The sequence below is a fragment of the Mobula hypostoma genome, chromosome 8, assembly GCF_963921235.1.
Source record: "Mobula hypostoma chromosome 8, sMobHyp1.1, whole genome shotgun sequence".
In the NCBI taxonomy this organism is placed as follows: Eukaryota; Metazoa; Chordata; class Chondrichthyes; order Myliobatiformes; family Myliobatidae; genus Mobula; species Mobula hypostoma.
Window position 1 is genome coordinate 90,030,745 of NC_086104.1, and position 24,749 is coordinate 90,055,493.

The 24,749-nt window shown below is 44.3% G+C and overlaps 1 protein-coding gene across 8 annotated transcripts in view; it reads right to left on the reverse strand.

Annotated features, from left to right (window-relative positions):
- The window catches only part of LOC134350711 (pleckstrin homology domain-containing family G member 1), a 198,297-nt gene that overhangs the window by 75,068 nt on the left and 98,480 nt on the right, over nucleotides 1-24,749 (reverse strand). Inside the window, exon 1 of one of the 8 annotated variants that reach the window (XM_063056308.1) lies at nucleotides 10,393-10,412. The exons of 4 other annotated variants lie outside the window; for them this stretch is intronic. The gene's annotated coding sequence lies outside the window, so the exon portion shown is untranslated. Of the gene's footprint in view, nucleotides 1-2,746; nucleotides 2,756-7,535; nucleotides 7,834-10,392; nucleotides 10,413-24,749 lie in introns of those variants that run through there. 3 more of the 8 variants (XM_063056302.1, XM_063056301.1, XM_063056306.1) reach the window with 3 other exon arrangements.

Sequence of the window (24,749 nt, forward strand, 5' to 3'; positions counted from 1 at the left end):
AGAATCTCATGCTTATGAATTCATACAAGCTTCCAGGATGGAGCTTCCCACATCAAAAGCCCCCAGCTCATCATTAACAGTACCACCCTAAGAATATTTACATGGCCTCCCACAGAGATCCACTTGATAAATAGCCAAGTCTTTCCTTAACCTCTTATAAATTGCTACCCTATAAAAACAGATTTCTTTGTTAGTAGAGATCAAATTTGAAGTCACAGGACATCCTTTTCTGCTGATAAAGGCTGTGCGAAGCAGCCCTGCACAACCCTGCAATGCAGACTCCCAACACAACACCTCAGCACTGTCCCAGCTCTATAGAAAGGACAGCAGTACTGTGCGGACAAACCTCAAGAGCACAGAGGTATTTTCTGTAAAATGCCAAGTCAGTGGGGTGAATTGCCTGAATAATTAATTACTTAACAAGATTGAAAGGAGAAATTGATTGCCTTTCAGTTTGCCCTCGTAATCCAGAAAGTTGAACATTTACAGATTACACAACTGATCAAGTCCAACTGCTAGTCCACATACCTAGTCACAGAGGCTTCTTCCACTTTTATTTCTACCCAACTTTGTTCATTTCTGGACTTTACCTTATTCCCAATGAAGAACTTTGGTGCAGTCAATGTTATATATAGGGATACAAGACAGCTAATTAGCACACCAAAGCTTCCACAAACACAACAACAGCCATGCCGTCTGAATTGGAATTGTTTTTATTATGTCACATGTACCAAGGTATAGTGAAAAGCTTATCTTGCATATTGTTCATACAGATCAAATCATTGCATTGGTGATGTTAACTAAGAGATAAATACTGAATAGGACACAGGTTTACTCCTCATTCTCCTGGAAAAAAACAATGGACAATCATTTCAGTCTGGGTCCAAAGTATAGCATCTCATCCAAAGTTAATGCACATGGCAAATCTTCAATGTATCCATATTTTTGAAGGTGAGAGATAATCTTGTTTCATCTTGGGGAAAGATAGGGTAAAGGTGGCAAGAAGAGGCCCAAATGGGCTTTTGCGAAGTGCGACACGATTTCCTGAATTTGAACTCAATGCTGCAAGCATGCCACATGACTGTACCCTATCAACGTGTGTAGCCACTTTCGGAGAGCTATGAACCTGAACCCCAAGCTCCCCGTTCATCATTGCTGCTGAGGGTCATTCCATTCCAACAGTACATTCAGGAAGTACAAGTTAAAACAATGACACAGTGCACATTTGTTCCAGTTACAGAGAAAATGCAATGCAGGGAGACAATAAAGTTCAAGACCATAATGCGGTAGATTGAGAGCTCAAGGGTACCAGGGAACTGCTCAGCCTTCAAACAGCAGGACAGAAACTGTCCTTGACCCTGATCATACATGCTTTCAGGCTTTTGTACCTTCTGCCCGATGGGAGGTGCAGGAAGAGAGGATGTCTGAGGTGGGTGGGATCTTTAATTATGCTGACTGCTTTAGCAAGGCAACGAGAAGAGTAGATCGAGCCCATGGACGGGAGGCCGGTTTCCATGATGTGTTTACTATTCTCTGCAGTTTCTTGCCGTCACAGGCAGAGCAGTTGTCAAACCAGATAGGACGCTTTCTACGCCGCATCGATAAAAATTAGCGAGGGCCCAAGTGGACATGCCAAATTTCTAATTGGTGATGCTCACTCATAGGAAACAATCTTTCGGAAACTATCTTACCAATTTTTCCCCCAAAATAAATCATTACTGTTGTCAGCTGCTACCAGCAACAGAATTGCTCAATGCCACCAGATACATTCCTTAATTATACAATGTATAAAACTGCTCTTCAAATTAGATACATCAAACAAGAGCATTTGAAACTGAAGAGCCCCAGTTCCCACACCCTCGCCAGACTGCTGCAAGGCAACAGTCTCTGGTTTCTACCCTCCAAAGAAAAACCTACAGCGCTAGAAAACCAATTCACGGCGAGATATGCTGCAGGTATGAAGCAGAGTCCCGGAGATGACGCGTGCGCGCTTGTGGGCTCCAACATTCCCCTTGAACACCTAATGCAGTTAAGAAGTAGATGCCAAATTTCTCGACCTCCCACCTAGCTGATCAAACCACGTTTCACTCTTGCCCTCTTCAAACCCCCTCTATTCCTGGAGCTGCAATCGGGTAGAAAGCTTGTCTGGACTCACTGTCCAACTACTAATACCCAGACAAGCATCGTCACTTGGTTCTAGGCGAGCAAACATGTCGATTTCCTTCCTTTCCCCAACTTTCTTGCACTCAGTTAAAGGAAACGTATTTCACTAGAAGCAGAGTCGGAGGACATGAGAAACAACTGGAAACGTAATAATAAACTGGAATGCACTGCCCGTAACAATGCGTCGCAGGCGGCCACTTTTTTTTTTCAAAACAAGAAGAGGAGAGGCACAGAACAATAAGAAATTTTCGCAGTGCTGTGGGGAAAGTGCAGGAAGAACTGGGGTGGCTTGAAAAGCAAGCACGGAACTGCGCAGCCTGCCGCCGTGCTGTCCAATACCATGATCCGCTGTTTAAGACTTGCTCCTGAGCAAAGAAATACACCAAGAACCATTCGCTCGAGATGCCTTTGCCCCAATTGGACCGTCTGTCAACGAGCACACTGACATACCTCACTCCTCAACCTCTCCAGGAAAACTTCGCCTTGTCCGAGGACACAAAGCAACTTTTAGAGATGGAAAAAAAAGAAACCCTAATCGACAAAGGCATCTGTTGACCACAGCGCTCTTCTCCCGAGCACTCACCCCACGTGGTGCTTTCATGCATCCCCGCCAATGAGCAGCAGGCGCCGATGATCTCCCAAACAAAAACACCCATCCCATTGGATACGGACGCTTTGTTCAGCGGTCTGCGGGGCTCGAACAGGAGGGCATCGGGCTGGCCCGAAGTTGCGATGCAGCCGTTGCCGTGGCGACAGGACTGCGCCGGCCATGCCGCAGTGGTCGAATGTTTCGGATGGGGCCGAAGGTCACCGAGTGAAGCCGCTCCGATATACCGCAGCTGCGGGCTCACCGGAGGAACAATCACTCCCGGCTGTAGAGCATAATAGGAAATCGGAGAACTCTTTATCTCGTCCAGAGAAAAAAAAAACAAAATCAGTGACTGTCTTTGCTATCTGGAAGGTCATTTTTGGAAGGAAGTTTAGGTTTCCGGTAAGGAAGTTATGGAACAGAGAAGCAGGGTGTTGCTCTCACCCCACCCGATTGTATGTAAAGTCTAAAGGCTTCGTTATGCCATATTTCCACGTTCTCTCATTTTCAAAGATGATTTTGGGAGGGTGCAGGATGATTTTGGAAAAATCCATTACAATTTATCTTTTGCCCTCAATATAACTACAGGAAAGGCAACACGCACATTTTCTCTAAGGAACCAGTAAACCGTACACGAAAGCGTTTTGGATAAAATGTTGCCAGGTTAAAAGAAAATCGCTTCCTTTTATTGCACAATTGCGTGATATAGGAACAATATATTTTTATATCACATCAGTTCAGTCTGCAAACACAAGCGGAAAAAAAACAGCAAATCAATATCTACTTTTTTAAAGCAATTTCGTGTTGCCAAGGTGACCATGTCCCACCATTTTATAAGATAGCAAATGAGAAAGCTGCTCACAGCTGAGAAATTAATACCTAATTGTCGGTACAAGACCAAAAGGTAAATTAACTACATCTGAAAAGACAATCCATTGGGTCTTTTTTGTCGCAAATCCCAGAAGGGAAATGGCGTCATGCATATATTTTTAGACTATGGAAGTACAGCTATCCCAGCATCCACTGCAAACGCGAAAGCCCTCTATCAGTTTAACAGTCCAGTTTCAATTGGGCTTCTGCTGTTCCCATGAATTTTGGAATGTCTTCCAGTCATATAAGAAACCCAAACGGAGCAACCGAATACAAATCATTGTACGGCCCTACATAGGCACAGCATTAAAAAATACTACTTCAGCAAAAGTTTTTGGATATGACCATAAGTTTGCAGACAGGAGCTTAGGACCCAGATGGTTGTAAGGCACAAGCGGAGATGGGGGTTGTGTAAGAGACCAGATTTGGAACGCTGAGATTGCACAACATGAAGGCAGCAAGAAAAGTGATGGAGCCGTAAGGTATTTGAAATGTGTGTATATATGATTAATGGCAGATGTCTTAATGAATTTGTTGGTCAATCTCAAACCAACATATCAACCAGAAGGTTGCACTGCTTGTTCACCTAATATTTTCGGACTTCTTGTAATCATTGATGAGTGATGAATTACTGCAATGCTTCTTTCAATGGGAAAGCTATTTAGATTGGATTTAAAACTCTTGGAACGCTTCAATTTTTGACAGCCAATTTGATGCATTTATTGACATTTTGGGAGCAGACTTCAATTTGGAATGCCCACAGTACTAACAAATTGGGAAGAATACAGCACCTGGCAATCATTCGGAATGAGATCATCAAATTAGAAGTGAGTTCATCCATCTGAAATATTGCAAAAATAGCTGCATACGACATTAGAAGAATTAGCACCTTCAATTTAATATAAAACATGCACTTTCAGAGACCTAACAATGAGGGAAATAGATCTTAGTTCAGCAGCTATATTTTAGCACCTGGGTTCTAACCAACTTCTTTTGGGAGCAAGCATAAACCAGGATCTCACTGTATGGAATAAGGAGAGAAATAGCCACATTTGACAGACAAGACCAAAATGACCAAATGGTGTAGTCTCCATCACCCACCACTGCTAAAACTCAAGTGCACTAAGAAACCCTCATCTTATTATGACCCACAGCTCAATTGGCCCATTGGTTTTAGGCCATCCTCAGTAGACCAATACCATCAGTTTCAACCCCCTTATTATTTCACTGTAGATTTGAACTTTTTCTCTTGCATAACCCCTTGCCTCCGAGGGCTAAATAACAGTCACCAATTAGTTTTCTGCACCTCTTTGCTACGTGGAAAGATGCCAGCACACCCAGAGGAAACTAAGATGGAGAATGTATGAACTCCACACAGATGGCGCACCCAAGGTCGTGATCAAACCCCAGCCCCTGGAGAAATGAAGCATAATACTAACTGCTGCGAGATAAAGCCACTCTTGACCACAGTCAGCAAGCAGCCTGCACAACAGAAAGACCAGAGAACAGCAACAGTTTCAACAGCACATCCTCAAACCAACAACCTCCACCACGTTTAAGTTTTTAAAAAAATCACCTCCAGTTCACAGAGCATTGGCTAGAGAGATGAACAGCACCATCTTCTATTGCTTGGTCAGTAACCTGTCTATATTGTTCTTAGTAGCACTTAGATGGGCAATCAAAATGAAAAGGCTCCAAGTTATATTGATGTGGGAGATTCACAATTTGCTCATGATTTAAGAGTCAGCAGTGGTTCAGTTGGTAGCACTTGCCAACCTACCACCCTCTGACTGAAGCAGGTCCTGTTCCAGCATCTCATGCATAAAACCTAAGTTGAGTTTTCCTGTTGAATGCCAAGGCTGGTTGAAGATGCTCCCTTTTAGGTGAAACGTTTGGTCAATGCTCTGCTTGCTTCTCCAACTTCCGGCCCCCAAAGAGCCTTGTATGTGATCCCACTACTTTATTTTAAGAATAGAGGTGTTATTCCTCATTCCTTGGCCACTATTCCAATGAAACTGATTAGATCATTATCACCTCACTTTGTCAGATCTTGTGATTTGGCTGCGATATTTTCTTCGACTAAATACATGCACTTAATTGGTTATGATACTTCGGAACTTCCCAGGAAAGGAAAAGTTACCTTCTTTCTTATCCTCTCCATTCCACTTGCAGTGAAAAGAGTCAGAAAGCCAACACCGAAGCATCCAGCATCATTACTAGTTTATTCTTTCTTTGATTCACAAAGAAATGGTCACACATTTACCAAAAAAAAACCTTGAATAACAGGCAATTCTTTTTTAAAAAAAAATTGCAGCAGCAGTTGGTTAAATCGGGAGCTAATTTTACTGGCGAGACCAGAGATTGCAGATGTTAGGAAATGGAGTAATGAATGCTAGAGGAGCACGGCAGGTCAGGCAGCATCTGCAGAGGGAAGTTTACTTCAATTTCCACCCAAGGATTCTGGATTCCATTTGCTGAATGATCGCAATATATCAGTTTAAACTTTTAATGTTTTATTGGAAAAATCAGACTATTGATTTGCTTGTTTAGAACAATCCAAGAATGATCATTCTCAATATGGCTGGAAGAGTTACATCATTCCTTCGGCACCATGACTAACAATAGGAATGAGACCACAGTGCAAAGCTGAACTTTCTTTTCCTGGATACCTCTCCCTTCAAAAATGAAGAAATCTGGATACTCCCTCACATTGTCGAGTACCCAAATTGGGTTGGCATTAAATGCTAAAAGAATATTTAAGCCTTGGGACTCAGGACATGAACTTCCCACCTTCAAAGCAAAGGCAGTGGTCCTGCCTATTGAACCAAGTTTGATGTCCATGTTGGGCACCTTCCTAGCTTCTTTGGGGCCCACAAAAATAAGTCTAGACAAACACAAGGATGCTACAATTAACAAAATCAATGACAGCTTAATCCAAAAAAAAACCCTAGTCTGTCCTTTGAGAAGATCTTGCAGGGAGCTTCGTGTCTGTTAAGGTTCGACAAAGTTTGGTCTCCTTTTCCCCTTTCCTCCATGTTTCCAATGCACTTCACCAACAAGTTCTTGAACTAATGGCATACTAATGTATTGCGGCAGAGTAAAGCCACTGAGGCTGATCACCAATCTGGGAATCAGCGTATGTGTAAATTCCTTCTGACAATACATCAGAAGGCAGGAGTGGTGCATTTCCTTATAGGTCAGCGGCTTCCTTTCCCACCCTCTTTGGTAAGTCTCCAGCCTGCAGCCCCTTTTCCTCCCGGTCACGAGGATGTGACTTCTGCAGTGAGTCAACTCCTTGCCATCAATGTACCGTGGACGGAACTCACATTAAATGAAACTCCAACATTTCAAGGCAAATCGAAGGACCAGACCTCTCCAAACAAAAAGGCAAGATCCCCCCCCCCACACACACACACCGTATTAAAACAATGTAGGATGCGTGGGTTGTAAAAATAGGAGAGGTTAACATCAGGTTGTAATGAAACGTGTAAACCGCTTGCAACCACCCGGGAAGGGTTCTAGAGGCAGGTGACTGGAAATAAAACAAAGTTCAGCGCTCCTTTAATGTGTCCCCATTTTCAAGTAAACTGGAACAATCAGGATGTCTGTACTATTGTGCTTTCAGTCTGACTGCCAATGCAGTGTGCAGTAAGCGGATGAAAATTCCTCCTTCAACCTACACAAACAAAAACTCCGAAGGAAGAAAAAAAAAGCACCCCCGCGCATCATTCCTCTTAATTATTCATCCGTGCCAGGTCTCGCTGGGTAATGGACCCCAAATAAGGGGCAATTATTCAGGCTGGGTGCGAGTCTAGGGCAGTTAATGCTACTTTGACAAGTATTAAAGGAATCAGATTTGAGAATACTCAACAGAACAATTAAATGCGCGAAATACAGACATAGGTCGGCTTACCCCATGAACTGGCATCCTTGTAACCAGTTTACACGTACTTAGACTTCGAGATGTGGGGTGCTGCGTTACGTTTATTTTGTCGCTTCAATTCAAAGCACATCTTCGTTCTGCGCTCGGGGATTCAAAGCGAAAGAAAAGGCGCCCTGTCCAACACCAACCAGCAGCAGGAAAGCTAAAGATGTTTTCTTAGCCGACTGTGCGAGAGAGAGGGGGAGAGAGAGAGACTTGCGAGTGATCGCGGGCCGCGCTAGGTCCTCGCTCGCACGCACACACACAGCCAAATGATACCGCTAGCCGCTGGTGAACGAGCAGCCCACAACCATCGGACAGCGTTTTAGATTTGGACAAGAGGCTCCAGTTTGAGCTGATAACACAAGGTGGCAGTATGCCGCACTGCAGACAGTATTTCTATGCGGGACACATTCAATGCAAGAGTACTTAAATAGCCCCGCCCCCAGAATATTTTAGGAAGAGACTCCTAACCTCCGACAAAACTGTCCTAAATCCACTCTAGCCAGAAACGCGGTCACCGCCAGCTCTAACTATTGGAAGCAAAGGGAACCTGCCGAACCTAGCAGTTCACCGCTCAGAGACAGGCCAGGGAAGGTCCGAAGGCAGCAGCGAGCTGTCCAGCGACTGTTCGACCAACCCAAGGTAGATACCATTCTAAGATGTGCAACGCCGTGCTGGCCCGGGACATCCTCTGTCAAATTACTTCCCGCCAGCTTCAGTTTAGATATAGGAATCCTATCCAGCACAAGAAAGTGGGCCCTGATCCCTGCCCACTGCGCTGGTAGCTTGTGTGAAGCTGATGGTGGAGCCAGCCATCGACCAAAGCCAAAGTCTTTGCAACATACATCAAAGTTGCTGGTGAACGCAGCAGGCCAAGCAGCAACTTTGATGTATGTTGCTTGAATTTCCAGCATTTGCAGAATTCCTGTTGTTTGCGTCCAAAGTCTTTGCACTTTACTTCTGTTGGAAAGTTCTGGTCAGACCCCGTCGTCCCCAGGAAGGCTCATTCCCAGAGACCATTGGGTGCTCCCCGTGCACGGATGTACACTAGTGTTTGTAAATCCGGTAAAGTGTAAATTAGGTCCAGATGAAGAACCTGGAATGGATATTTTGACTATTCATTTCCCTCCACAGATGCTGCCTGACCCTCTGAGTTCCTCCACCGGTTTGGTTTATTGCTCCAGATTCAGGCATCTTCCAAGAGTAAATCTGAGCTCAGCAGACAATATTTTGGCAGTCAACAGCAAAATACTGTCAAATGCCACCCCCACCCCACCCCATCCCATCCCAGAGTGGTCTACCCAAAAGGTTTGGCATGCTTGTTAGGAAAAAGTAGGTCACCCATGCTGACCAATCTCCCACTGAAATACTAGTCATCCCATTCGATACAGGGCACCCAGCACTGGCTGTTACCTCCGAGTAATACAACCTGTGCCAGTGATCCGTGGCCACAGCCCTCCCGACTTGGTAGGTGGGGGAAGGGTGGAATGGTGGATCACTAAACAGACCACGAATGGAAGTCCAAGGGCTGGAGCAGCAAATCCCCAGAGGAAACGGACAGTACGTTTCACCAGGCCGAAAGAGGGGAAGGGAGAGGAATGAAATGGAGTCACAACAGACAACTTGGGAAGGTTGGACAGCCAAGGATCAGACTAGACAGGGCAACCACCACCAATATGCTAAAGGACATTACCAGTTTGAAGAAGGAAATGTTCATCAAATCTGTAGTACAGGGAATGTAATGTGGGCGGGGGGAGAACAGAAAATATATAAAGGCTCTTTTCCCCCTTTATATTCCTACATGCTTTCCTTGTATGATGCTATGAACCAATGCAGGGGTTCAGAGACAAATTTAACTGTCTAGTCAGCCCATTACAAAAAAAACCTCTGTTGCCATAACTACACTCCAGCCAATAAGAATGGTTTGGCTATTGCACCACATTCACTGTTGTGTTTTGTATCTCAGTTCCAACATTTTATACCACCTCCAGACAATTAAGCTGCACTTTAAAATCCACCTACCACTCACCCCCTTGTTCCTCCACCACCACCCAGCCCGCAACACCCGTGAGCTGTCATTCATTTAGTTTCCAACCTATCAGAGGTTCTATTTGTTCTCTCCGGCCCTCCCTCCCTCTTCTCTGTAACTAAAGCACCCTTTTTGATCTGTCATCTTGATTAAAAAAAAGACCATTGACCCAAAATGTCAACTGTGTTTCTCTCACCACAGATGCTGCCCAACCTGCAGATAATACCCAGCATTTTGTTTTAAACAAGATGTCACGGCTGGATCCCCAGATTGTACAAGTCTGGAGGTTCCAAACTGGGAAACTTTTTGATTATAAGAATGGCTACAAGTGAGATTCGTTCCAAAGGCACAGGCAAGGCTATTTTCCAGTTCCTTGCCCCTGGTCAAGGAAAAGCAAAGGAGGCTCCCTATTAAGAAGCCTCTGTAATTATTTCATGACAAGACTCGTGGTAAATATAATTAAATGCAAATTTGTGGTTCATGAAGATTAACCCGCACACAAAAAAATTATACAAACATGTTCAGAAAATTATTCTACATCCGTTTCTTAGCCTTGCAATTAAATTTAGCTACACACCATCTGTTACACATTACCTGCTCACATTTCATACAATTAAATAGTGATGGCTTAGGGTGCATTCCCCTTCCAAAGGAATGCCTTAGTCCAGAGTAAAATATACTTCCAGAGTTTGAGAAGGACTATAAATAGATGCCAAAAAAACCTCAATAAAATTGCCAAGTTAAATTCAGATGGAGACTGACTGGTTGTTGAATGTAAGTGGAAGGGGAGGAGACATTAATCTAAGCAACACTCACAACACGCTGGAGGAACTCAGCAGGTCGGGCAGCATCTGTGGAAAAGATCGGTCGACGTTTCGGGCCGGAACCCTTCGTCAGGACTGTACAGGGAAGGGGCAGAGGCCCTATAAATAAGGTGGGAAGAGGGTGGGAAGGAGAAGGCTGGTAGGTTCCTGCTGAAAAACCAGTAAGGGGAAAGATAAAGGGGTGGGGGAGGGGAAGCAGGGAGGTGATAGGCAGGAAAGGTGAAGAAGGAATAGGGGAAAACACAATGGGTAGTAGAAGGAGGCGGAACCATGAGGGAGGTGATAGGCAGCTGGGGGAGGGGCAGAGTGAAATAGGGATAGGGGAAGGGAGGGGGGAGGGAATAACCGGAAGTTGGAGAATTCTATGTTTATACCAAGGGGCTGGAGACTACCTATATGGTATATTCCCTCCCCCTCCCTTCCTCTATCCCTATGTCACTCTGCCCCCTCCCCCAGCTGCCTATCACCTCCCTCATGGTTCCGCCTCCTTCTACTACCCATTGTGTTTTCCCCTATTCTTTCTTCACCTTTCCTGCCTATCACCTCCCTGCTTCCCCTTCCCCCACCCCTTTGTCTTTCCCCTTACTGGTTTTTCACCTGGAACCTACCAGCCTTCTCCTTCCCACCCTCCCCCCACCTTCTTTATAGGGCCTCTCCCCATTCCCTCTACAGTCCTGACGAAGGGTTCCGGCCCGAAACGTCGACCGATCTTTTCCACAGATGCTGCCCGACCTGCTGAGTTCCTCCAGAGTGTTGTGAGTGTTGCTTTGATCTGCAGAGTATTTTGTGTTTACGAGACATTAATCTACTATTCCAGAAACACATGCAGGTTCAACTAATTAAAATATCAAGAATTAGATTAAATAGATATTAATTTAGTAATAATGAATATGAAGCTACTCAAATACCATTAAATGCATCTGATTCAGGCTTCCAAGGAAAAGATTCTGCCATCTTGGTCTGGCCAATCTGCAACCTGAGAGTCTTTGTAGGATCATCGACTCCTATCCACTCCCACAAACAGCCTTGTAAGCCCCGAAAGGAGACCGACCGCTTAACACCACCCTTTGAAGGCTGATCAAGTACATTTTACTCCAGAGTAAGTCCTCCCCACTGGCACCAACATCATGGAAGCCGAACAAGGGTAGCACCTTGGAAGAAAGTGGTGCTGATAATGGGAAGGAGCCCAAATTTGAGCAGAGACTCAGAATGAGAGAGGGACATAAAATGGTACAAGGGATGTCATGTTTCCCAAATTCTCGGGGGAATGAACAACCGGTTCAAAGTACATTTATTATCAAAGTATGTATACATTATACAACCTTGGGATTCATCTCCTTACAGGCAACCACAGAACAAAGAAACCTAGAAGAACCTATATAAAAAAAGACTGTCAAACACCCATTGTGCAGAGGGGGAAAAAACCGAATGGAAACAATAGAAGTTTGCAAGTAGCATTCAGGACAAAAGTGAGTCCACAGATATGAAGCTTGGAGCAGCCGAGCAGACCTCAGCCTCAACCTCAGTTCAGCACAGAGCCGAGTAAACGCCGTGGAGTGGCGAGCAGAACTGGCCGGACCCTCACCTCCGGTCCCGACACCCTGCCTTTTCAATCTGGCCTGGCGTTTAAATCATCCAAACATTGGGCCATTCCTTGCACCAGTACCCAGACCTATCGCTTTGATAGGCTCTGGGCCTGCACTCTGCCACCACATTTCGGCCCATCCCCGTTTCCAAATCAGCATGGTGCTTATATCGATCAAACCACAGGACTTTCCTGGCTCTCAGTTTAGGCAGACGGGCCTCAACTTTTCCTCGCCTCCACTTTGCCTTGGTGGGCTTCAACAGCACCACCTTAAAACTAGGACAGACAGCAAGCTTCTCACACATTGAGCCTGAATCAAGTCTGTTTGGGTTTTGTGACTTTTATTGACTGTATCACAAATTCCATTCCAGAACATAGAGGTGGGGAGGGAGGGAAAAAAATAGTTCCAGGCCCTCATAATTGGGTCTGTTTTAAAGATGTGTGGGTGTACAAAGTAATGTCCACTGATATTCATACTGCCCTGATCAGTTAGCTCTCCCTGTCCTGGGGTGTCCACGTATGATTTCTTATCCAGAAAGAAGTTAAAAATCAAATAATTTAGAAAAATATTTTCATCTTTATTGCTGACCTAGATAAATGGACCACTGCTAAAAATAAAAACCCATCACATCTCCCTCCTCACCAGGCCCCATTTTTTAGCTGTCTGACTTCAAGCAGTTTACAGAATTCGATTAAGATGACATTTCACTGAGCAAACATGTACAATTAAACTGAGTGGATTATCAGCAGGAAATCACTAGAGTTCAATCTGGAGTGCTCAGTCACTGGAGGAATAAAACTAAGTTCTCAAAGATGTGGATGAAAAGTTATTTGTTGTAAAAACAGGCAGGGTTTGTTTTCTCCTGAAAAATAGAAGTTGAGGGACAACCAGTCAAAACATTAAAATTACAAATGGGTTCAAAAGAGTAGGTGAATCTAAACTAGTCGCTATAAATAGATGCGTAGAATGTAGCGTGACACTGTTACAGCCTGGGGCATTGGAGCTCAGTTCAATTCTGCTGCCGTCTGGAAGGAGTTTGTACACCTTCCCAGTGAATGTCCGGGTTTCCTCTGGGTGCTCCGGTTTCCTCCCACATTGCAAAGGCATACCAGTTAGTTGGTCACTGTCAATTGTGCTGCGATTAGGCTGGGGTTGAATAGGTGGGTTGTTGGACCTGAAGGGCCGGTTCCCAGCCGTATTTCTGAATGCATTAAATAAACCCTCAAGGAAATTCTAGAGAAAAAGTTAGTTTTCTTCCATTTTGCTCTGACCCCATGTTGTGCTGGCAGTTACACTTGCTGATGAAGTCCAAGTAGATAGAGTAATTCCTGGCAAGTAAAGGATTGTGGGAAGTTTAGCTCCCATTTTTGACAAGCTATCTTGTAGCAGATAGGGATATATTGGCTGAGAACTACAAAAGCTTTCTGACTGGCAGCCACACTTCATCCCCCTCTGCATTGTGATTAATTCTTACAAAGGCAATTAGAGAGGGTTAACAAATGACTCAGCACTCACAACACGCTGGAGGAACTCAGAAGGTCAGGCAGCATCCGTGGAAAAGATCGGTCGACGTTTCAGGCCAGAACCCTTCATCAGGACTGTAGGGGGAAGGGGCAGAGGCCCTATAAAGAAGGTGGGGGGAGGGTGGGAAGGAGAAGGCTGGTAGGTTCCAGGTGAAAAACCAGTAAGGGGAAAGATAAAGGGGTGGGGGAGGGGAGGCAGGGAGGTGATAGGCAGGAAAGATGAAAAAGGAATAGGGGAAAACACAATGGGTAGTAGAAGGAGGCGGAACCATGAGGGAGGTGATAGGCAGCTGGGGGAGGAGGCAGAGTGAAATGGGGATGGAGGAAGGGAGGGGGAGGGAATTACCGGAAGTTGGAGAATTCTATGTTCATACCAAGGGGCTGGAGACTACCTAGACGGTATATGAGGTGTTGCTCCTCCAACCTGAGTTTAGCCTCATCATGGCAGTAGAGGAGGCCATGTATGGACATATCTGAATGGGAATGGGAAGCAGTGTTGAAGTGGGTGGCTACTGGGAGATCCTGTCTGTTTTGGTGGACGGAGCGGAGGTGCTCGACGAAGCGGTCCCCCAATCTGCGTCGGGTTTCACCAATGTAGAGGAGGCCATACTGGGAGCACTGGATGCAATAGATGACCCCAACAGACTCACATGTGAAGTGCTGCCTCACCTGGAAGGACTGTTTGGAGCCCTGAATGGTGGCAAGAGAGGAGGTGTAGGGACAGGTGTAGCACTTACGCTGTCACCTCCCTGCTTCCCCTCCCCCACCCCTTTATCTTTCCCCTTACTGTTTTTCACCTGGAACCTACCAGCCTTCTCCTTCCCACCCTCCCCCCACCTTCTTTATAGGGCCTCTGCCCCTTCCCTCTACAGGGTTCCGGCCCGAAACATCAACTCATCGTTTCCACGGATGCTGCCTGACCTGCTGAGTTCCTCCAGCGTGTTGTGAGTGTTGCTTTGACCCCAGCATCTGCAGAGTATTTTGTGTAATAAATGACTCACTTCCCCAGAATTAAATCTCCAAAGTAACACACCACTGAATGGCCAACAAACAAAAACAAAAAGGGTCTTGCACCCCCTCAGTAAACAAGGGGCAGCAATGGTGGTTAAGGAATCTCCCCTGCATTAAATCTGTTTCCTTGCCATTCCCAAATTGCTGTTCTCATTTCTGCTTGAGGAACTAAATTTAACAAGGTGAAGTTGGCCAAAATTGAAAGTGAGAGAAGGGAAAAGAAACTTGAACTTGCCTTTAATGGCTTCAAACAGAACACACCCAAAAATCTCCCTCTCTTCAACTGCCCACATTAATCTATAAACCAGATGGCTTAATTTATAGATTATTCCTACAGAGGCACTGAATTCACCATCAGATATTTACTCGTTCTATTCCCTTTCCCTACTATTTAAGACTAATGTTTTCTTTCCCAATTCTGAGCAAGGTTCGCTGTTCTGAAATGTTAATGGTCTTTCTTCCACAGATGCTGCCCAACCATTTTCAGCACTTTGTTTTCCCACCCAAGTGTAGACATTTCAGAACTATTTCCATGAATACAACTATTTCTCCTGCCTCTTCAAGCAGTTGCTCCTAAGGACACAGGGAAACAACTTCCAGCATTTCCCCAAATCATCAGAATCAGGTTTATTATCACCGACCATTGTCAGGAAGCTTGTTTTTGGCTAAAAACCTCTTTATAATACTATGCTACAAATTTCAATACATGTGATCTTAAAAAGCCAAATTAGATTATCCCTTTATCAGGCACACAAGGGGTTAGCCCAGGTCTGTGACCTCCTCAAAGATTTTAACTACAGCCTTCGTACCTGTAGTGAACCTGTAACGCTTTCACTCCAATATTTTTACCCTGAAATACAGTGCTGTGAGAAGGGAAGGAAGTATGAAAAGAAATGGAGCCATGTCAGATGCCCACTGCAGATCTTTCTAACCTTTGCCCCAGGATCAGTCAAGAGTCATCTAGAAGCATTGTCCTTTATCTACGTCTGCTAAACTAGCTTAAAACGATAGTCCCAAGTACATATAGTTTAACTTTTCCTCCAAACAGCAATTTTACAATTATAATTTCTCAGACCAATACTAAACACCTCACAGTCTGAAAGTCAACTGTGACATTGGTGGCCGCATTCTCTACTCCAAGTCCAAACTTTGAGCATTTTAGTCCCACTCTGAAGACTATCCATTATAATCTAGGCTGAGGTTATAAACAGAGATGGCAGTGAACTGGTTTTTCCAGATAGGACATTCATCCAAGTTCATGATTCAGGTGAATGTAAAATGATTGTTTGCCACCATTTTGAAGGACAAGTTAATCGGGAATTTATCCTTCGAATAACACTGTTGTGTTAGACCACCTCATCTCAAATTCGTGTTTGTGGGAGCTTTCCATACCCAAATTGACACTGGCATTTCCTAAATCACATTTCAAAGGTGTTCATTCTTCGGGCATCTGGAAATGCACAAAAATAGAAAGGCTTGTTGTTTTCGAAACTAGAAGGAAAATAGTTCTTCAGTTGGACCTTAAAAATAGAGGACTGCTTTTACAAACAGAAACAATTGTGGCAGCTAATTGTTTTGCAAGTACCATTGTACTCCAAATTGTAAAGGAGGAATGTTTGATTTAGATATTACAATCAATAGAGAGCATTAAAATGAGGGAATGTTATGCAAATACAGTTAGTTGAAGAACATCTGATTAGAAATGGCAGGAAACTTAGATCCCAATATACTGTATGTGATGCTCAAAGCACAAAGTAATAGTGGCTCGAGGTGTATCCATTTTGTACTTTCACATCTAAGAAACTAAGTCATTAACAAACAACTGCATTCACCAAGTCTTTGTCAATAATTGAGAGATTTTGCATTCACAGTGCTCCTTCCACAACCTCCACCTGTTTCAACTGTTGAAGTACCAACATTGCCAAAGTTCCAGAATAACAGGTATTTAATCCTCAGACTTTCAAACTCTCCCGGAAATACAGATCTTGTAGGGAGCCAGTTACCCCTTTGGTTTGCCATGTAACTGGCCCACATGGACAAAGCGCATTGTGCTCAACAGGGCAGTGGGCACTAATGGCCAAGGTCATCCAGCCCCTCATATTTGGGCAATATTCCCATCCTGGTCACAGTGGTCTGAATAGAGATGGGAGCTCCTTTCCAAAGCACAGCTCAGTGCTGCACCTGATAACATGCTTGAGTCACTGGAACAAAGCTGTGGCAAGAGTACTGACCACCAAATCACTGCTGATGTCTAATGATGTACTTTTACACATGACCAAGTAGTCACCAAGCCTCTTGGGAAGGTCAAAGTTAATTTGCTTCCAGTTCCTTTGAAGACTGAATCCTTCAGCTCAATTCCCAGATCACACCCACTGCTGCATAAACAACCATGTGGCAAAGGGGCCATTGAGATAATCAGGAGATTTCTATCAGTGTGCTGCAATGGAAGTTATTCTTGAGGTTAGAATTTTTGACCCGACGGAGACCAAGACGCTGATATGAAGCCACTTGCAGTTGTACATTCTGAACAGACCAAAACTCGAAGTCTTGTGGTACAAGGGAAGGGGGACGTTGACTCAGACCATGAGAGGCCTGCATCAGGCATTTTCATGCCTTACAAGGCGCAGATTGGAAGTCTGTGTGGGGCGCCACTCCTCACACAGACTAGAGCAATGTGTGATTAAGTGCCTTGCTCAAGGGCACAAACACGCTGCCACAGCTGAGGCTCAAACTAGTGACCTTGAGATAACTAGACGAATGCCTTAACCACTTGGCCACATGCCCAACACAAGGGAAAGTGCCAACCAAGTCAAGAGGTGAAGCCAATCAGAAGGACCTAAGATGGTAGGTTTTGAGAGACGAGGTAGCTAAGGAAATTAGGAAGGTGGGTGCCAATATGACTGAAGATATAGTGGGACGAGGCCCTGCAGATCTGGAAGTGTCACCAAGACAGAGGGCCTGTGGCTTCAAGCCATTCCATGAATGTTTGAGAAGCCTAGCTGTATGACAGTCAATCATAAATAAGAGAAAATTTGCAGTTGCCAGAAATCCAAAGCAACATACACTAAATACTGGAGGAACTCAGCAGGTCAGGCAGCATCTATGGAAAAAAATAAAGAGTCGATGTTTTGGGCTAAGACCCTTCTTGAGGACTGTATAGTAGCATTGTTGAAAGGTCAAAAACCTGACAGATTAATCCCTTCCCTCTCCCCAGATGCTGGCAACATCAATGTTTTTGTCTTTGATACAATCCTTGGGAAGTGATGCATCCACACTAAGAAGAACTTTAAAACCTTTTTATCGTAGTGTCCGCAGCAGCAAGCTGCCAAGGTTCCTACAGTGCAACAATGCTTCTGCAAAGCTTATTACAGATGGAAAAACATTCACTCCGGGTGAAGTATCAATATTGCACGCAGACCTCAAACACCTCATAATTCATCATCATGTGCCATGTCAATTGACGTCGGCGATCCTTGTCTATCCTTGACCATGACTGTTCTTGGCAAATCTTTTTCTACCGAAGTGGACTGGTATTGCCTTCTTCTGGGCAGTGTCTGGGCTGGTGACCCCAGCCATTATCAGTACTCTTCAGAGATTGTCTGCCTGGCATCAGTGGTCACAGAACCAGGACTTGTGATACCATCCGCCACCTGCTCCCACGGCTTCAAGTAATCATGACTGGGGGGTGGGAGGAGCTAAGCAGGTGCTATGCCTTGCCCATGGTTGACCTGCAGGCTAATGGAGGGAAGGAGCACCTTACACCTCCTTTGGTAGAGACGCATCTCCACTTCACCACCCAACTTCACAGTTACTACACAGAGAAAGAGATACTATCTGCACTGAAGCAGGTTGTTGGAGCCTGCTTACAAGATTGAAGTACTGTACTGCAGCATTAGGGTTGCCAACTTTCTCACTCCCAAATAAGGGACAAAAGTAGCAGTCAAATACGGGACACTTGTGTTTACCCCGAGAAAGACTACCATGACCATGAAGCCTTGCGTGGGCACCTGTGTGCACATGCGTGTACGTGCCGATTTTTTTTTCCACAAATCGGTTTTGGCTTAATCTTCCCAATTCTGCTTTTACTATATGTTAGTGTTATTTTAAGTTTTATGTGTTATTTGGTATGATTTGGTAGGTTATTTTTTGGGTTTGGGAATGCTCAAAAATTTTTCCCATATAAATTAATGGTAATTGCTTCTTCACTTTACGTCATTTTGGCTTACAAACGGTTTCATAGGAACGCTCTACCTTAGCAGGGGAAGTAAGGGACAAGGGCGGTCCCGTATGAGACAAACCAATTTAGCCCAATATATGGGATGTCCCGGCTAATAGGGGACAGTTGGCATATAAGAGAGACTTACCCCATTGGCATAGTTGACCTAATTAACTGCACCACTTTGACACGGACATTAGTCAGGCAAAGATGCATGTGTGAAATGTACCTTGGATGAACACAAGACAATGAAAGAAAGCAGAAAATAAGCAAACTAAACACCAAGCAGTGCTTTAAAGGCTGTAGGATAGTGGACAAGGGAAAGGACCACTGGTGTGTTGGGGGAAGGAGGTGCGGTTGATTCAAGAAATCAAGCACACGTGATCCAGCAGGTGAAATAAAAAGGGATATTGGAAGCTGAGTGCAGAATCCAGATCACACAACAGTGAGAGAGACTGGGGGCACTAAAGCAAGGCATTAGTATAGACCAGTCAGGCCTCTGGAGTAAGTGGCCAATCAGATGATGAGCTTTCTCTACTTGCACCTGCCCACAAGGGCAAGGTTTAAGAACACCCTCCCTCAACAGGGGAGGACATTGTACAAATGCTGATCCAATGCTCAAGAGGGTCCATGTAAACACCAGTCTCCAGGATATTAGCCTGGAGTAAATCCCAGGCCCAAGGATGTAAGGGGCCCCGTTTAAACACAAGACTACTTTTTCTCTTAAAAAATAAATTGCTCTAACAGCACACCCCTTGGGGAGAAGCAATTGAATCTCTTCAGAGTGAGCCATTTGCCAAGTTAAAGAATTCCACCACTTATGAAAGGGATCCAGCCCAGACATTCATGTAGTTTAGATTAAAGAGCAACTAAAAACAGGCCATAAAAAAGGTTTATCCTCAGAACTCAAACACACAGTCCGATAAATATCAAACTTCCTTTCTGTGACCCTTGCATTATATATCTAATTAACTCATCTTTTTGTACTCATTCCTTTTGAACTGATTATTTCTTACTTTGGAATGTTGAAGTCCAGAGGCCCAGTATCCTTAAAACAGGAAAACATTCAGTTCAAATTATTCCTTTCCTTTCTCACAAACCACAACAGGAAACAAATGAACAAGGTTTGGAACCTGAAGCATATGAGCAATGAACATATTTTTTGAAAAGCCTCATCAAAACCCCATTGTGATAAACAAGGTTTGAGATCTGTCCCCAATATCCCAATTTAATGGAAAATCACGACAGCGCTGACTAAAAATTTCATTCCCGTTATTTTGGGATAAGTGAAAATTATAATATCTGAAAAGTATCCGAATGTAGGAAATTTGCTTTACAAATGTTCATTTGTGTGACTTCTATTTAAAACAGTAGCACAAATTCCCAAACTATAACTGACAATCTGTTGAGAGAGTAACATTCAACATAACGAGCCTGGGGAATTGCAGAAGTAACACACTTGGCAAACAACTAACCTTTCCAGAACGTTTTACACCCACTTCACCAAATTCATTATAGTCTCGTTATAGCTTTGGTTATCTCTTATTTCTCCATGGAGCAGGGCAATAATTAGAACTGGGAACTGTAACTGACTTACCTGCAAAGTTCACAGACAAGCAATAGTGATTGAAATTCTCAGCTCTTACATGAAATGACCTGAACTCAGATCCATGGAAAAGTGTATCTGATGATTAGAACAATGGATGGAGAGAAGAATTGAAAGGCAGAGACAGAGTGGATGTCTCCTATAGTGAGAGAGTCCAGGACCAGAGAGCACAGCCTCAGAGTAGACAGAAGTCCCCTTAGAACAGAGATAAAGAGGAAATTCTTTAACTGGGGTTGAATCTGTGGAATTCATTGCCACGGATGGCTGTGCAGGCCAAGTCATTGGGTATATTTAAAGTGGAAGTTGAGAGGAATAATAAATCGGCCATGAAGGAATGGCAAAACAGACCAGATGGGCCAAGTGGCCTAATTCTGCTCCTATGTCCTGTGGTCTAAATATTATTTATACTGACGTGTGTTGCACACAGGCAGATAAAATGGAGAGGTTTAGCAAGACTCATTGTGATGCTGGTTACAAGACAGAGTACCATGGAGAAAGGATACAAAAGATAACTGCCTGGTAAAGATCAAGGTCCACCCAGCTTGTTTCTGCCACTGCACGATTATCAGAGCAATCCAGTAGACCACAATAGATCCTAGCACAAGGCAAGGGAAGCCCCACAGCCAGAGATCTTTGAAAATCAAGAGGTACGTGCTCATGTTCAAGTTCAGCACCTCCCCCTTGTTGCTTCTCAAACTGCTCATCAGTGCACAAAGATACAGTACATACATTGTCAATGGAGTGTCTTCGATCTATGCATTGGGGAAATTTTACATCAGCTTCTGTGACAGCTAGAACGCGAGCATCAGTGAGGACGAAAGATTCACAGGCTTCCTTCAAAATGTTTTCTTGGAAAGGATCTTAGCTAGCTTTGTTAATGTTCCAATCCAAAGTGTCAGAGAGTTCAGCCTCAAGTAGTGTCAGTGCACACTTCTCCAATGTCCATGCCTGAGACTTCCTGAAAAATGAATGGCACCTCATCTGTCACTTGGTTCCCTCACTGAAATCTGTGGAATCCCAGTATTATATAATTCCTGGCTTAATTATAGATCAGAGGATTCAGCACAGGAGTTGGGATGTTCAAGTTGTATGAGGAATTGGTTGTGCTTAATCTCAAGTATTCTGTGGTCCCCTACCTACCTATCAATAAGATTGAAAGAATACAGAGAACATTTACAAGGATGGTGCTGGGACTTGAGGACCCAAGTTGTGGGGAAAGGTTAACAAGGTTAAGACATCTTTCCCACTGGCATATAGGAGAATGAGGGGAGATTTGATAGAAGTATACAAAATGAGGGGTAAAGATAGGGTAAATGCAAGCAGGTGTTTGAGACTAGAACTAGAGGTTTATAGGTTAAAAGTGAGGTATCAAAAGGGAACCTGAGCGGGATAATCTTCACTCAGAGGGTGGTGAGAGTGCGGAACGAGCTACCAGCAGAAGTGGTGGATGCAGGTTCGATTTCAATGTTTAAGAGAAATTTGGGTAAGTACATGGATGGGAGGAGTATGGAGGGCAATGGTCCAGGTGTGGAATTGATGGGACTAGGCAGAATAACAGTTCAGCACATCCTAGATGGGCTGAAGGGCCTGTTTCTCTTCTGTGTCTCTATGGTTATGAGTGGGCAGGAATAAAGGAAAACCAAAGAAAGGCCTCAGGGTCCTGTGCCTGTTAAATCCAAGATGCTATCAAATTCTCAGGGCACCTTGTCCTGCAGATTAGGCAAAGGACAAGGCATTTTTCATGACCTTGCCTCCATGTTTTTAAATAAAGGCAGGTGGTTGAAGGTTGTTTCCTGGAATGGAGACCACCGACAAAGGGGTTGGTGTTGGGACCTGATATTTACTGTATGTAAATTACTTGTATGCAAATGTACAAGGCTTGATCAGTGAATTTGTGGATGACACAAATACAGGTGTTGTTACTAGTGAAGAGGGTTATCATAATATACAAGCGTTCTTGCGCAATTAGGGAAGTGGGCTGAGGAGTGGCAATAAGATTTCAGTACAGACCATATTGCGAGATGACGCATTTCGGGAAGTCAAACCAGCGTAGGGCTTGTACTACGAATGGGCAGGCACTAGGGAGTACAGTGGAACAGAGGGACCAAGGAGTACTCGTGCATAGTTTGATGAAATCAGCATCCCAGGTAGACAGTGATACAGGTTAGCAGGCTAAACACCTTCATCAGTTAGCATAGGGAGTACTAGAGTTGGGAAATGACACTGCGGTCGTACAAGTCATTGGTGAAGCTCCTCTTGGAATGCCATGTACAGCTTTGGTCGCTGTTATAGGCAAATCTTTGTTAAACTGGAGAGAGTGCAGAAAAGACGACAATTTTGTTAGGACCAGAGGGCCAGGTTGGATCTTCATTCCTTGGAATTTAGTAGAATGAGAGACAGCCTTGTGGAAGCAAGAGGAGTAGATAAGGTGGACAATAACAGTCTTCTCTCTGGGGTAGGGGAGTCCAAAACTAGGAGGTATAGGTTAAGGGCAAGAGGGGAAAGATTTCAAAGGGACCTGAGGGGTAACTTCTCCAATACAGAGAGTAGTAAGTGTATAGAGCAAGTTGCCCAAAGAAATGCTTGAGGCAGGAACAAAAGTATCATTTCAGAAGCACATGAAGGAGAGGGCTGGTGGGGGGGTGGTTTTGGCCCAGACACAGGTTATAGAGACCTGCTGATTGGGCACTGTGGTCAGCATGGACTTATTGGGCTGAAGGGCTGTGCTGTATTGCTCGATGCCTCTAGAAACCCTTATAATTTTCTAAAAATATAAATATACTTCCATTTTAGTGGTTTCTAAGACTGCTTGACTGCCAGCTTTGATCATCAATCATGCCCTTCCCGCTCCTGGGGGGACTACTGTTTAACACTTACACAGGCACTTTGCTTCATGCTGCGCTGCAACTTTCTGCACCACAATGCTCATTTCCAGGGAGTGGAGGTCCAGTGTGATCAAACTCTGCATCCAGTCCAGCACAAAATGGGTCTGATTCAGCAAAATGTACCTCAGGACCCGATGCACCATTCATTCCCTCCACAATTGCCACCACTGTGGCCACAAGAAACACATCAGATGCTTTATGTGACTTCTCTCCAACCCACACCCTGAAGAATCAGAATCAGGTTTAATATCACTGGCATATGTCGTGAAACTTGTTAACTTTACGGCAGCAGTACAATGAAATACATGATAAACAAATATGGAGAAAAAATGAGTTACTTTAAGTATATTAAATCTATTAAATAGTTAAGTTAAATTAAGTAGTGCAAAAAATAGAAATAAAAAAGTAGTGAGGTAGTTAGTATTCATAGGTTTAATATTCATTTAGAAATCGGATAGCAGAGGGGAAGAAGCTGTTCCTGAATCTTCAGACTGAGGGAAGGAGAATAGAAGGACTTCAGACCAAGGGAAACAGCACCACCACAAGATCCTTTCCAAGTTGTACACATTTCAGACTTGGAAATATACTGTTGGGTCTTTCTTTGCATGGGGTGAAATCCTGGCACTCTCTGCCGAGTAGCACTGTGGAAGTGCCCTAGCAGGACTCCAGCAGCTCACCAACACCACATGGCCATTATGGATGGGCAATGAACGCTGGCCTTGACAGCAATCAATTCCCACAGTCCTCCACCCATGCCCCCTAGTTTTTCCACCAACCCTCTATGTATCTGCCAGATTATAATCACATTATTTCAAAAGGTATGGTTAAAGGAACACTGAAAAATAAAATATCAACTGGCCACCCCATGCAAGACCAATCTCAACTCATTCATGTGACGACCTACATCCTAAACATCTCTACTTCCCTCACCATACTGATGCACTCAGATCCTGCAGCCTTTTGCGCAGGTCACTATCGCACACCCCTCCCACAACGGGGCTCCACTGCCTCCTCTGTTGAGACAGTACAGGAGCTGTGGTGGTTGGACTGCAGGAACAATTAGTCTGGTACAGACAGACATTATCCACTCATCACACTCTTTATCATTTCAATGGAAGAATGGGCAAAGTGTGTGACTGGATAACATCTTCAATTCTTATCTACAGGAATGTTTACCTATGTGGGCATGATAAGACCATGTCTACCGATTATTTATGTTCTTCTCCTCGTACATCCCCTGCAACAGGAGCATGGAGGCAAAGCACAAAGAAGGAGCAAATGACACCTCAAAAGTAAACCCACCCTTTGCACCACACCCTTTTCCCCCCAACTCCCATCTGACAAATCCTGCAGATTCCACAAAGGAACACACATCAAAGTTGCTGGTGAACGCAGCAGGCCAGGCAGCATCTCTAGGAAGAGGTACAGTTGACGTTTCAGGCTGAGACCCTTCGTCAGGACTAAGGATTCCACAAAGGATTCAGTCAGCACAGAACCCACACAACCAAAGTGGAAGGAAGTC